Here is a 15,660-nt window from a genome sequence, read left to right as displayed (position 1 = left end):
TCATGTGTGCCACTTATGTACTAAATAGGTGTCCTACAAAAGCTTTGCAGTCTATTACTCCATATGAAGCATGGCATGATAGAAACCTTCTATTGAGCACATGCGTGTTTTTGGTTGTTTGGCATATGCTTTGGTGCCACAAACACAGTGAAAAATTTTGGATGATAAGGCTGTCAAATGTATTTTTGTTGGTTATAGTGCTGAAAGCAAAGGTTACAGGTTGTATCATCTGCAAACAAAGCGTATTCTGGTTTCACAAGATGTAGTGTTTGTGGAAGATTCTGTTAAGCCCTTGCTGTCATGTACTAGAGACAATAATGTAAGCTCACAAGACACTATATGACACTTTGTTGCCTCTTTTTAGTGGTGGAAGTCTGAATGTAAATTCCAACGAGGCAAATGTACAGCCTATGGGGGTTTTTGAAAATGTTACATATCAGCCTATTACTGATGCAGATGTACATAATGTACTTGATGAGGAAAGGGCTAAAAGTGAGCAGACTAAAGGTATGCCAAAATGGCTGGTGCATACATTGCGTGATAGTAAATTGGATGCACCTTTGTCTAGTCGTACTTGTTCAGGCTCTCGCCATGCACCTTATGCCACTCCCATGGAAAGAGGTTTGAAGTTGAGTCTACATGATGCTGGCGATCTTGCTGATGTCACTCTTTACCAAACTGCTGTTGGCTGCCTCATTTTTGTATGCAACACAAGGCCAGATATTCAATTTGCAATCTCACAAGTCAGCAGATTTATGCATAGCCCAGGGTCTAAGCATTGGCAGGCTATCAAAAGGATTTTCCACTACCTTAGTGGCACTTTACATCTTGGATTGTTTTTTCCCAAGGGGGATCATTGCCGCCAGACTTAGATGCTTTTGGGGACTTAGATTGGGCTGGCGGTTTTGACACGTGAGTGTCCACAAGTGGTTTTTGTTTCATGCTTGGCAATTCATGTATATCATGGTTGAGCAGGAAGCAACCTACTATGGCCACTTCTAGTTGTGAGGCTGAGTACAGGGCAGTCTTCACAGCTACGGTTGAGTGTGTATGACTCAGACGCCTTATGGGTGATTTGGATGTTGGACAAGACACTGCCAACACTATGTACACTGACAGTCAGAGCGCATTGGCAGTTGCGAGGAACCTAGTTTTTCATGCTCGCACAAAGCACATTGAGGTGCATTACCACTATTTCAGGGAGAGGCTCTCAACAGGAGAGATCAACTTGGCTTATGTGCCAACACAGGACAACGTTGCAGATCTTTTCACAAAGGCATTGTCTTGTGAGAAGCTCGAAGCTTTCCGCAAAGCTTTGGTCTTACTCCCGTTTGTAGACTGATCATGTCCTCAGGACAGCACTTCCCTTTACTCATGTGCCAGCTCTTGTTCACGGCATCACTCAAGGGGGGATTTGTTACCATATACATGTGGTAGTGATGTGTGTGAACACACTAGGACCGCCGAGGCATTTTTTCCCACTTTAGGAGTCTTTTCCCTCGTGCATTGTATATACACCCATCACTCTAGGGCTATCTATCTTTACATTGGACGCTAAGTAACATACTCTCAGTTGTGTGCCTTGAGCTTCCTTCGTCTTCTCCAAGCTGTGTGCGTTTCTCTGCAACCTAATTCCAACAAGTAGGGTATCCATCGAAGAGAGTGTGAATCAAGGTGATCAATTGGGCACTAGCTTTGAAGGAGTACCAGACACTAATTTTGACTCAACATCTAAAATGTCTTCCTATTCAACTCAGTCAAGAACCAGAACTACAGTGTGATAAAAGCACATATTCACCTTTTATAAGAGTAATGTCCATGGAGCCCAGATTTACCTGGATCCTAATGAAGAGTATACCATTCGCATTGATGACCATGACATAGAGTTTGAAGAGGAAATAAGGGCAAACAAACAAGGAAAAATGTATATGGATAAAAATGGGACTCAATACGTAAAAGTTGAAAATCCTGATGTGATAGACAAATGGGGGTTATAAGTGATCACAATAATTTTGGATATGGTAGCAAAAGAAGGTCCACCAACTTAGAACTTGAGGGATACAATGAAGTTGATCTGAAACCTTTGAAATGGCTTAGAACTGATAATCCTAGGATTGGAGTCTATCGTTGGGAGGATAGGAACGTCAAGGATCTAATATGGACCTCTCATGCCAACCCAGGGCAATTAACACCCATGAAGATAATCTATATATTCAAGATCAAGGACAAGGGTCTAGTAGATCTACCATCTTACGTATTTAGGGATTGTTATAACAACAAATAGAAACCAAGTGCCAGAAGAGTTGGAGCTGAGCTAAATAGAGGTGTCTCAAACCGGTTGATTTTCAAAAACAGGTCAAAAATTACAATGGGTCTAGAGATCCATATGACCACTTATTTGTTAGGCTTTAAGGCTAGGGAGGATGGAGTCATGCCATGTCGAGAGAGAAAATAGCAAGGCAAAACGAGAGCGAGAGAGAGACGACACAGATTAAAAATAACGCTTTGATTATTGTATATCTTTGTAAAACCTCACAGCTATGTAAAATTTTTTAATAATGCAAATGCCACTTTCAACTGAGCTTGCTTGCATGCCATAAGGGAGTTTCCCACGGGCTTGGAAACCCAACAATCCCCCCTCAAGCCCGAACTACATCACTCTCATGATATCTCGAGTTTTTGGTATACTCACTAACATGAGTTTTAGGTTCTCTCACAACCAAGGATTTTGGTGTATCTATAACCTGGTGCTATGATAGTAAAACCCCCCTTGAAGAGATAGGGTGTAGGTTAAAAATTCCCTACCAATAAATGGAGTTTTTGGTTCACTGCCAAACCTTGGGTTTAAGGTGTCTCCATTAACCTCATTAGAAGAAGAACAAAATAGGACTTGGAACAAAAACTGATAATTTGGGAGGTCTTATCACTCTTGTGTGGCAGTGTCTATGCCCCGTGCAATTGTGCATATGCACTAGAAGTATAAGAAGAATTGATGGGGGATACTTCATGGGAAACAATATATGCACTAGGAATAATGGGAGAATTGGTATGGGGTACCCTTGTTTCTTCTTCCTGCAATGAATTGATGATACCATCCAAGGAGGGAAGTGGATCTTTGTCCTTTAAAACGGTAACAATCTGATGGAATTTATCAAGCAAACTTTTTAACAAAACATCTATGGGATCTTCTTCTGGCACTGGGGCTTCGACATAAAGACTACTCTTCAGTTGGTTGACTAAAGATGTAATGTTTTCATTAGCATGCATAGCAAGAGAGTACAACTCCATCTTGAGACTCATCATTGAATACTTAGCTTTAGCACCAAAAACCTTCTCTAGCTGTATCCAGGCAAGACTAGAAGATTGCACATTACCCAAGTAATGAATAAAATTATCTTTGAGAGTTGTCAGCATAATACCTAATGCTTGCTCATCCTTGCATTGTTGCTCGGTAGATAATGCCCTGGTAACTGCAGTCGGTGTACTTACTTTGTCAGTGGACAACGGCTTCACGACACTCCATAAATTTTTTCCGCATAAGGTAGCCTTTGAGTTTAATTTGCGAGGTGTGGAAAATGGATCTGTTAACCACTGGCGTCCACTTCTAGTAGTCATGGGCCGGGCTTGTCGGTCCAATAGGAAAAGGGTAAAAGTGATCGCCGATGAGAGGTGCACTCTGACAGGAACATTCAAGGGTTAGTTGGCTAAGTATGGGCGCCCAAGTGTGAATGGGGAGAGCTTATATAAAAGTCACCTAAACCTAAAAATAATTCATTATCTCATTTGTGCAATTGAAGAGTGCTCTTGCTCCATCTTCATCTTCTTCTTCTTCATCTTCATCTTCATTTCTTCTTCTTCATCTTCATCTTCTTCATCTCCTTGTGTGTGTGTATATGCGAGAGAGAGAGAGAGAGAGAGAGAGAGAGAGAGAGAGAGAGAGAGAGAGAGAGAGAGAGAGAGAGAGAGAGAGAGAGAGAGAGAGAGAGAGCATTGTGACAACAGCACGACAGTGGTGAAGCGGTTGAGTGCGGCGGAGCAGTGGCTCCTTCTTCTTCGCGGTGAGGAATCCTCCACGAAGGCGAGCGTAGGGTGGTGAGTGATACAACCTTGCTCTCTTGAGCTTGCTAGATTAGTCTAGTTGTGTGCTTGGATCCATTTGTGACTTGCACACAGTGTATTGGCAAGTCCCTTGCATTGACATGTGCAATAGACGTGCACATTTTTGGCACTACTGCTGGGGAAATGCCTGGTACTAAGCTCAAGAGGCACTCTGTGCTGCGTTGTGGTGCAATTTCAAATGTAGGAAAGGTAGAGAAGGAAGGTGTGTGTGTTGAGAAGGAGTTTGTTTTGTTGCTATGTATTGTTTTGTTAATAAGGTGTTGAAAGGTACTGTGTTTTCTCTGTGATAAGGTGTTAGAATTAAGGTAGTAGATCCATAATATTAGTCCTGTGTAAAGTACAATAAGTAGTTCTACTAGCTAATGAGTTGATGTAGTAGTGTGTTATTGTTAACAATAGCTATATTAGTTATAAGTAGGTAGGTTAGGTGTGTGTGTGCTCGCGCGCATAGCTCCACCGCGATGACCTTATCCCAAAACATAAAAAAATAAATAAAAATAAAAATAAAATTTTAAAGGTAGGACCGAGATCAAGAATATCCCCCAGACCCAAGCCCAAATCCAAGCCCAAGCTCACGCTCAAGCGCAGGCCTCAGTCCCCCTTTAAAATTACGTATTTTAGCCTCACGCGTAGGTAGAAATTGACCTTTTGAGGACCAATGGAGCTTTGGGTAACCGAACACGGTGCTATAAAGCACACCACAACCCCCCGAGCGATATGCTTTTTTTGAGCTATCACACGCTCTAATCCAAAAACCAATCATTAAAAAACATTAAAAAGCATCAAAAAACGAGTGAAAACGGATGCTTAAAAAAGTAAGCGCTTAAATTTTGAGGTTATTCGTCGACGCTTGTAGGGTGCCCAAGGCACATGCATCTGCACTCTGGTCGTGTGTTAGAGGCCAAGCAACTAGAGAGCATTTCAACTTACATGAGTTCTCAATATCCATGTACCTTAGGTTCCGGGCCCTGGGCGGGGACCCAAGGTAGTACAAACCAAGACCCAAACATAGCGGCTAGTGACTCTTCCTCTGACTACGACATCATGGACGATTACCCAATGCCTAATCCTGATAGCTCAAGCCAAGACATGCATGCCGTGGGCCCACGATCTGGGCCAAGCGTGCTTAGCCACTTGAAGGAAACCTTTAGTAGAGCCACTCGCTCCGAACATGGAGCTAATGATGTAAATGAGGGGGGTGGGGAAGTAAATTCGCCATTCATGACCAACGTAGACCCCATGCTCTTAGAGAGTGTGCATGTGAATACTCCATTCACTGCACCCCTTTAGTCTTCAGAGCTATTCCCCTCCGAGGTCATATTACCTGATGGTAGAAGCCTTGCCGAAGTCCAAGAGGTTGAGAGATATATCATTGCGGCTAGGGAAAAAGAAATCGAGAGCTTGCGCAAGGTGGAGCAATGAAGAGACTTAAAATCAAAAGCCCCTATGTCAATATCTTTGCTAGGAGAGTAATTGAGTGCTCCTGAATTAGCGACCACTAAGGGTCAACCCATAGAGAGCCACATTGCATCTAGTTCAAAGGACACCCCTAGCACCTCAAGCCTAGATGGAGCGTTCCTAAATGAGAATTGGGAGCACGAACTACAAATGGAAACTCTAACCGACCTATACACAGGTCACACCTATCACGTAGGTTGGTTAGATGTCCTACAATCCACAACGGGTGCTACCAGCGTGGAGGATCAACAAAAAAGAGTTTGTGAGGTCATCCATAGGGTTATTGACCTAGAGAGACAGAACAAGGGGATCCATATGCCTTCAACGGGTCTCATGAGATTCCTGGATATAGGGAAGGCTAAACAACCAACCTTATCACAAATGGAGACTCCCTCTGTAAGTCCGATGGATCCCCTATGTGTTGTTTTGCCAAGTCTCAGTGCAATATGAGCCTACAAGTATTAGCTTTAATTTTCCAAGCCTAGCTCATCTTTCCCTTGATGACACCACGGCTATCATGCCTACCCCAGTGACGGGCATGCCAAGAAACACGCCATGGACCTCATTTGTTAGTAAAGCACCACAACATGGTAGCTCAATGCCTGCAACAATACCTACAAGTGTGTACCAATTGTATGCACCTATGGGTCATCGCACTCATGTAGTCCCTACCCCGCCCATTGTTTCAACAACCTATGGTCCACAACCACAATACCTAAGCTCTTATTTCCATGGGACCATACTAGCTAGCATTAGCATGTCACATCCGATGTCTGCTATGCCTAGGGCCACACATATGAACTTTGGACCGCCACATGGTACAACACCGTACCAAACATGGAACCCAAGGGCTTCATATGCACCAAGCCCAATGCCAATACCTACTCCACATGTAGTCTCTGGAGCACCTCCACCCATGGTGCCTGTTCACTTAGGTGACTTGGCAACATTTGCTCAAGCTATCGGTCGATCTATTGCTGAGAATATGCGTAACATGCCTGATAGAGAACCTAGAAGTAAGGCAATACAAATAGCCAAGCTCACACAAAAATTTAGTGGAGACGGTGTGAAAAAGCATATCAAAGTGTTTGAACAAATATGCAATTCTCTAGGAGAACACAATGATCTGCATAAGAGTAATGCTTTAAGCCTAACCTTAAGTGGGAAGGCTGGGGATTGGTATATAACCCTAAGGGTGGAAGAAAAAACAATTTACCCTACTCTTAGGAGACTGTTCTTGAAAGAATACATACAAGAGGGAGTACTTTGGGGTGTAGCCTCTCAGCTCTAGAAAGCCCAACAAGAGGAAGGAGAGTTGGTGAGAGACTTTATTAGTCGCTTAAAGCATTTGAATTCTCGTTGTAATCCAAATGAGCGCTTCAATAATAATCAAATGCTTGATAGATTGATTAGGAGATTATGACATGAGGATATCTACAATGGCCTAGTCATTAGAGGTATCACCACTTGGGAAGCGGTCACCACCAATGCGATCCAATTGGAGGATAATTTAATGATTCAAGGAGAAAGAGTGTCTGTTGAGCCTTAATTTATTAGCTCGCAAGCATCGGGGCATCAACCAATGACCCTAAAGCCTATTGCTAAGGAGCCAAAGATATATGAGATGACTTTAGCAGATCTCACCAAGGCCATTCAAGAGAGTCTTAGAGACAATCGTGCTTCGCAAAACAATCATATGTATCCAAGAAGGGAGCAACAATGGTGCTTAGTATGCTATGGACCGCATAGTACCAGTGAATACCTACTTTTAGAGTAAAATTCAATGGGAATTGCAATGCCTGTGGGTGGTATGGTCATCAAGATAAGGATTGCGTAGTATTTAAGCGTGCGATGGCCAATAGACCAACCTTAGCATGGACATACACACCTCGAGTGCCTGAATTATTGCCGGCCCCACCTCTTGAACAAACATCACAACACATGGTCCCTAGGGCCCAAAATGTTGTTCAAACAACACCCTTACCACCTCCAGTGCTAGGACCGCAACTACCACATCTGAGAATCACTTTTGTGAATCAAGTGGGTTGTGAGTCATCTATTGCTTGTTTGGAAGGCTGTGAGGAAGATATAGACCCTAATATTGCCTATGGTATGGATGCGCTTGAAGAAAGTCCACAATACTATATGGAGGACTATTGGGGACAAGCCAAACCTGTCTATCAAGTAGATGCTCTTGTTGCAAGAGGCCAAAATATCAATTACACTGCTAAGAGACCACCTCTTCAGTGCTATGAGGGTGGAGGTCCACATCGTGTGGCCGAGTGTCCTGTTAGGCTAAAAAGAATGCCACACTAATGCAAACCAATCAAGCGAGAACGTTTACAATGCCGATACTCATGTGTAATCGATGTGGCATAGATCATCTGATTGCCCAATGTCCAAATAATCCAAATGCACTGAAGATCATGCCATTAAACTTGATTGAGGCTAGGAAGGAGCCATCACAAAGTACACGTGTGGTACCCGTAAACGTACTGACACGATTGATGCTCCAAAAACAAAATTATATTCTTGAGGAAAGAGACAGGGCATCAATTGCCCAATTTCATAAAAAGAAGAAAACATGAAGGAAGAGATCGCAAAAAGCAACAAAGTCAGACCCTAGTTCAAAGACCAACATAGGGACTGGTGAAGACCCTGTATATATGAACGACGCTGAAGAGGATTCTGATTCAAGTGAAACCATGGAGACCAAAACGCCCACTAAGATAGAGACCAACAAGGAAGATCTTCATGAGACACAATGGCCAGGATCCAAGAAGAAGATAGGAACTTATCCAAACCCTATAGAGGAGATCGAGCAAGTCAAGCAATTAAGGAGTTTGGTAGAAGATACCCAAAGGGATCTAGAACCAGCTCCTAGGCAGATCTAGATTATAGACACTGTGTTCCCTACGCAACAACAACCTCACCAAGTGCATAGACCCTTAGCCATACCTAGTGTCATCCAAGAAGAAAGTGACTTAAAGTCATAGGAAAGTGGACGTACTCACTTCTTGATGGAGGAAAGAATGTTTATAGAGGGACAACCTGGTCCTATCAAAGAAATGGAGATCCATCTTCCCACATCAAGGGACTGAGCCCAAAAGGTGCCGTTAAACATTGCCAAATTGATGGATTTCATGTCTTCAGAAGTTAGAACCACCATCATGTCCAAACTATATAAAGACCCCGAGCTAGTCTCAGCTCTTTGAGCTTTCCTCAATGGAGAACTGAAGTTTGGGCTAACACAATTTGCACAGATGGATGGAGCTGGGGAGATGCCAATAGAGGAGGGACACTTAGATCCACAACCCAACCTAGATGAGAACCTTGTGGTAGAAATACCTGTTAACAAGTTGGGACAATACTTTGAGGGTGATGAATCCAATGTGACCATACCAATCCCTACTAAGGGATTAACTGTGAAGGGAATCCTTGATGGTGGCGCTCGGGTTATCATTGTGACTAAAAATTGATGGGAAACTATGGGAAGACCTCACCTTGCGACCACAACCATATAGTGAAGATGGCCAATGGGTCTATTGTTAAACCTATTGGGATGCTAGAAGATCTCAAGATTAAGGTCTTTGGACATAAAATAAGAATTACCTTCATTGTTATGGGTTTCTCCAAGCACACTATGGCATCTGAGATGATCTTAGGACATCCTTTCATGAGGGAAGCAAAAATGGTGCATGACTGGTCCAAAAACCATGTCTACTTGCAGCTCCAAGATTCTATCATTTGAGTGGATCTTGTAATTGGTCGAGTACGTCCCCTAGGAAACAGGTTTATAATTGATAATAGATCTAACACCACAGTTCACTCGGCCCCATTGCAGTATTGTTACACGTGTAAAGCGGACACTGATGTTGGGGAAGATTCTCCTTATATGGATGTACTACCTGGGATGATTGAGTCGGACAATGTGGATTGGGTCCACCTAGCAGCAACCATAGACACTTAAGGAAACAGGGGGACGACCTGGGTAACACCTGAAGGGGATAAAATGCCACCAATGGTACCCTTAAATATACTAGAAGCAATGCATATAACTTCTGGCAAGACTCATCCGAATATAACGAAGAAAACATACAAGTGGGTCCCTAAAGTTTCTTTATCAACCATAGCTAGTGCTAAAAAATAGAAGCCTTGTAAGAAACGTCCCACTCGTCCCAAAAAATGTAAGGAAATGTGGTGGTGGATTCCTAAACGACTATTGGAAGCCCAAGGCTACTATCAAGGAAATGATCAAATCTGGGTGCCAAAACGCAAATTGTGTTCTTACCTGTCACCTAACCCATGTGCGCCCAATCCTGTAGCTCCAAAATGAATTGAAGATTTTAAAAACGAAAAAATCACGGAATGCTACACACCCGCTCCAGAGCTAGTTTGGGTACCAAAGAAAGAACGATTTGTTCCACCTAGCTCAGGAACAGGGAAGTCAAATGAAGCTTCTTGCTCTTCATGTAGTTCCTATACAAAAATAGAAGCTTTGATACAACCTCAACCCACCATTGTACATATCCATACAAACAAGGAAGAGTTTACACCTCCCGTTGTAAGTTCACCACCTACAAAAACATTGCAAATAAAATCATGGGAGAGTACCTTACCACCCTTGCAACTAGATGAAATGCATAAGGTGGTCGAAAACTATTGGTTAAAGCCTTCACCCATAACAATTTGGAATCATTGGTTTCAAAAGGTGACGACATCATTCCAAAAGGTATGATCTACCCAAGGAAGGGGGAAGTGTTTGCTGACATCAATCATTCACTTGCTTCCCACTCAACCTTCCTCCCTGACCTCTCAATCTCCAATCCTATGGAATGTATATATAACGCCTTATACTCACAAAACAATATAAAAAAGTAAAAGAGCAAGAGCCACCAAACAATAATGTGGAAACTTACAAGTTCTATACAGAACACAAAATCATAAAAACACATTTTGCACAAGAACACGACCCTTGTAATATTTGCACTCTAACCATCATCTATCTGTGAATACAAATATGGCTAGTATGCTAGAGTCATCCACTCCTGCCTTGGGTGAGAGGTACCCTCGTTACTTTTCACAAGTGTTTCACATGATCTTTTTGGTGCTTGCCTGTGAATGGGATTTGGTAGGTATGCTAGCATATGAGAGGAATTTTGAGGAGTTAGAATGGCTGATATGTCTCTTGACCACGACTGATCAATACATAGTAGAGAGTGTCTCTCCCATTGCACAAACCTACCCTTTTGACCAAGATGACTATAGGCGTCTAGTGACCTTCTTAGTAAACGTTGGTGCCTCTGATGAAGAAGAAGATTTACATGATTACAGGGATGGCACATATGGTCTCACGGATGATGAATTTGTTTTTGTCAACGACGAGGATAGGGGTATGCCTTAGGGTTCGGGCCCAATCTCTACAATATCCTATTCCCTCGACTCTCTAGGGGGAGTGCAAGTAATTAGGTTAGGGTTCTTTATGTTTTTTAATTGTGTTCAATAAGTGTTGGTACCTTTTCCCACTGATGTGCCTCTGGAAGGTGGATGTTTGGTGGTGACTATTGTGCAGTTTGTGACTACATATGGATGCCTTTGAAGGACAACAACAATGCATGTTTACATGTTACAACGGATGTTCTCCATTATATCAGGTGTACTACTTTCTTTTATCTATGCTTCCACATTTACATGTTTGCATCTTGTCATTTGAATTCGACAATGCATAAAATTTATGAAGTTGTGACATTGCCAAGTTAGATGCTATAATTTTTCAAACTTCTAGTACCTTGTTCTTCTCTTTGAGTTTGGTCTATTGGTTGGCTGTAAGTAGGTATCAGGACCTTAGGCTAAACTAAGCCACTTAATTGTTGCTGAATTTAATTCCTAAATAGTCTATTAATTTTAGTAACTTTAGTAATGTTTTAGGCTATGAGGAAATAGTTCTCTCTAGTTTATTCCACCTAAGTGTGACTTGTGTTATGGAAGCCCATGTGTTAAGCTGATATTTGAGACCTTGAGTCTCCCGGCTAGTTTATGCTCAAGCTGGTATTTCAGAACTTGAGTCTTCCAGCTCTGCTCTGCTGGTATTTGAGACCTCGAGTCCCCCAGCTACTTGTAGCAACTATGACAACAACAAAAAAGAAAACAAAGAAAAAAAACAAAAAAAAAGAGAAAAAAAAAAGAGAAAGCAAATAGCACAGACATCCTTGTATTTTATGTGGATCACACTTAAGTGGTATAAGTGACAAGACCACTAGTCTTTAAACTTTGACGAGCATTCCTAGGGTTAACTACTCTTTAATCGACATTTTTTAATTAATGTTGATCAATCTAGTACTTATTTTAATCCCTAGCTCTTGTGTACTTCTCTTAGAGTCGACCTAATAGACCCTAACTCAATTGCATTTTATTCCGGTACTACGCTTGTTCCTAGAATATCGTGTATGCATCTCACTTATTGCACACCTGTACATGCTGCGTTTGAGCTTTCAAAATGCTGTTTTTCTTGTGACACAAGTACTTCTATCGTGGATCTCGATGCCGCACTGCTATATTCCAAGGATGGAATCTACATTAGGAAGGGGGGCATGTTAACCACTGGCGTCTACTTCTAGTAGTCATGGGCCGGGCTTGTCGGTCCAATAGGAAAAGGATAAGAGTGATCGCCAATGAGAGGTGCAATCTAACATGAACATTCAAGGGTTAGTTGGCTAAGTATGGGCGCCCAAGTGTGAATGGGGCGAGCTCATATAAAAGTCACCTAAACCTAAAAATCATTCGTTCTCTCATTTGTGAAATTGAAGAGTGCTCTTGCTCCATCTTCATCTTCTTCTTCTTCATCTCCTTGTGTGTGTGTGTATGTGTGTGTGTGTGTGTGTGTGTGTGTGTGTGTGTGTGAGAGAGAGAGAGAGAGAGAGAGAGAGAGAGAGAGAGAGAGAGAGAGAGAGAGCGATCGAGCATTGCGACGATGGCACGATGGCGGTGAAGTGGTTGAGCACGGCGCAGTGGTGGCTCCTTCTTCTTTGCGGCGAGGAATCCTCCACGAAGGTGAGCATAGGGCGGTGAGTGACACACCCTTGCTCTCTTGAGCTTGCTAGATTAGTCTAATTGTGTGCTTGGAGCCATTTGTGGCTCGCACACAGTGTATCGACAAGTCCCTTGCATCGACACGTGCGACAGACGCACACAAGATCCGTTAAAACTTGTTGACTTTCAACGCCATGTTGAAGTCTTTAAGAAGCCTAGTAACAAGGGTGTTGGTTATTGCACCATCTTTACCTTTGTGTTTATATGTTGAGAGGTTGTCTTTGTCGATAAACCCTTTGTCTTGATTCACCTTGTGTATATTGTTGACTCCCAGTGTTTTGATATGCTTTGCTATGCTTTATATGCAAGAAAAAAATAAATAAATGTAAATTCCTTGGATTGTCGGCGACACCACCGTTGTGAATATTCCGAGATGTTCGTGAATTGGTTTCATAATCTTGATCAATCAACTTTGATTGGGTGAGAGAGCCCTCTAGCCAATGATTAAATACAATGGCCACCACTATTTAAGAATAATGTGAGATATAAAAATGGAAAAATCTATTGTAGACCACGCAGGCGTAGTGTGGTGAGGAAATTTGATCATCGTTTCCTTGAGACTTGGTTTAACTCAAAATGCTATCCTTGCCATAAAGCATGAGATTCTCACCTACCAATGTGTAGCTTCTTGCTTTTGCAACTATTCTCTTACACCGAACCTTTGACTTGCCCTCTAGACATTGCCCTTTACCAGGAAATACTTCTACATCTTGCAATGATTCCCTTCCTGCATACAAGGCTTCCTTGACCTTTAAAGGAGCTACCAAGGCATCCAACTTGTCCCTAGCCAACTCATCAGCTTCTTTATTCTGCTCACGAGGAACATGCTTAAACTATATCTTCTCAAACTCATGCAAAAGCTTCTTGATGCCATAGAACCACTTCTTCAAATTGTCTTTCTTAACATTCCACAAACCAAGCAACTGATTCATGACTAGCAATGCATCCCCTTTTGCAATGACCCTCTTTAATCTAAACTCAACACACTGCTTCAACCCAAGGAAAAGTGTGAGATACTCGGCCTCATTGTTACTTTCAGCTTCATCAAGATCATAAGCTCCAGAAAAGATAACATCGCCTTTTGGGTTCTTAATGACTACCCCACCACTTGCCTTTTGAAGAACTTTCCTGTATGCACCATCAAACATCATTGTATATGCATCCGTAATATCTACTTCCTCTTCATGATCATGCTTGTCAACCCTTGGGGTACCACTATGTCCGCCAGGTGAGCTTTAACAGAATGATCCACTTTAAACTCAAAATCATACCCTTGAAGCTCCAAAGTCCATTTTAAGATGTGCTTGCTAGGCTTCAAATGTTGTACTACATCCGGCAAAAGGTTCGATGTGGTGAGCACATAGAAATTTTGGGGAAACAAATAGGTTTTGAACCTGCGACAAGCAAGAACCAAGGCAAAGACCCACTATTCCATTTCTGTGTAGGAGAACTCGCTTACATTCTTCATCTTGCTCTCAAAATAGACTGGCTTGAAGTTCCTTCGCTGCTTTTGTAAGAGAACCGACCCGAAAGCTACTGACCCCACACTAATAGATACATAGAAAATTGATTACAAGTCAGGGGGAGTCACTATTGGTAAAGCACACAATACCTCCATGATACCATCAAAAGCCTCTTGCATATCTTCATTCCACTCAAACCTATGAACTCATTGACTCAATTTTTGGAGAGGATACACATACTGACGTAGCATCCAAAAAAAACGTAACAAATGCCTGATTTTATGCACAAATGATGCAAATAATTTGTGTTGCTGGGTGGATCCATAGGCAACAAAGCCTAAACTTTCTCTGGGTCGGCTTCTATTCCATTTTTGGAAACCACATGTCCTAGCAAATGAACTCTGGCATGAGAAAACTTACACTTCTTTGGGTTGAGTTTCCCACCCTCTTGTTGAAGCCTTTCAAAACTCAACCTCAACTTCTCCAAATGTGTGAACCTAGAGCTATAACATCCAATGTCATCCATGAAAACTCGAATGAACTTCCCCAAGTAGGGACCAAACACTCTATTCATCCACCCTTGAAAGGTAGCATATGCATTAACTAGCCCAAAAGGCATTCTTTTGTAGGCAAAGCAACCCCAAAGAGTAATGAAAGTCGTCTTCAATCGATATTCAATCACTATCAAGATCTGAAAGTAGCCAAAAAATCCATCCATGATTGAGTAACGTTCATGACCTGCAACTTGATTGAGGATTTCATCTAGGAATGGTAGTGGATAATGATTCCTTTTTGTGGTAGCATTTAAAGGTTTGAAATCAACTCATATCCTAAATCTTCCGTTCTTCTTGGGAACAATAACAAACTGAAGAGACCCATTCAAACTCCTCCACTCGAAAGATGAAATTTGCTTCCAAAAGCTTTGTCACCTCTTCACGAAGTGCCCTCTCATGAATGACCCCCAACCTCCTAAGCTTTTGAACCTTTGGCTTGGCACCTTTTAAGTTAGATTGATTCTATGCTCGACCCCTTTAGCTCCTTGCAACTTTGTATGTTGAGTGGTGGCGAATAGCTTTGGAAACTCCATGAACATGTCTTCATACTCCTTTTCTTTCTCTGTCAAGTCCTCTCTTAGCATGCTCCTTGCATTCACTTTGGCAGGCTCTACAATTGCTTTTGTATTATTCTTCTCCTCCTTGACCTTCACATCATGCATCGATGCTTCCTTTTCGACACTTATCCCAAATAGATCAGGACATAATTGCATCAAGCCTTCCTCTACACTTTCTTTTGATGATGTAGACAAAGCATCACTATCGTATGATGTAATTTTTGTCAAATCTGTATCTTGCATCTCCAATAGGGGCTGTGTACGGCTCTCGTGTGTCTTCATGTTGTAGCCAATGGTCCTTCCTTTCTCTTGGTCGGGGATGGTGATCAAGCCCGTGCCCCAATCTTGCTTAGCACCAAGGGTTATAAGCCATGGCCTCCCTAAAATGATCGGATAAGCATTCTCACCCGCTTGCATCAC

At 42.2% G+C, this 15,660-nt stretch overlaps 1 pseudogene; it reads right to left on the bottom strand.

The window, feature by feature from the left end:
- The window catches only part of LOC147445992 (uncharacterized), a 60,183-nt pseudogene extending 56,568 nt beyond the window's left edge, over window positions 1-3,615 (bottom strand).
- Between the last annotated feature and the right edge of the window lie 12,045 nt (window positions 3,616-15,660).

Source organism: Adiantum capillus-veneris, chromosome 12 (assembly GCF_014529385.1).
Source record: "Adiantum capillus-veneris isolate H3 chromosome 12, ASM1452938v2, whole genome shotgun sequence".
Lineage (NCBI taxonomy): Eukaryota > Viridiplantae > Streptophyta > Polypodiopsida > Polypodiales > Pteridaceae > Adiantum > Adiantum capillus-veneris.
The sequence above is the reverse complement of the archived record's forward strand: the minus strand, read 5'-3'. Positions and strand labels throughout refer to the sequence as shown.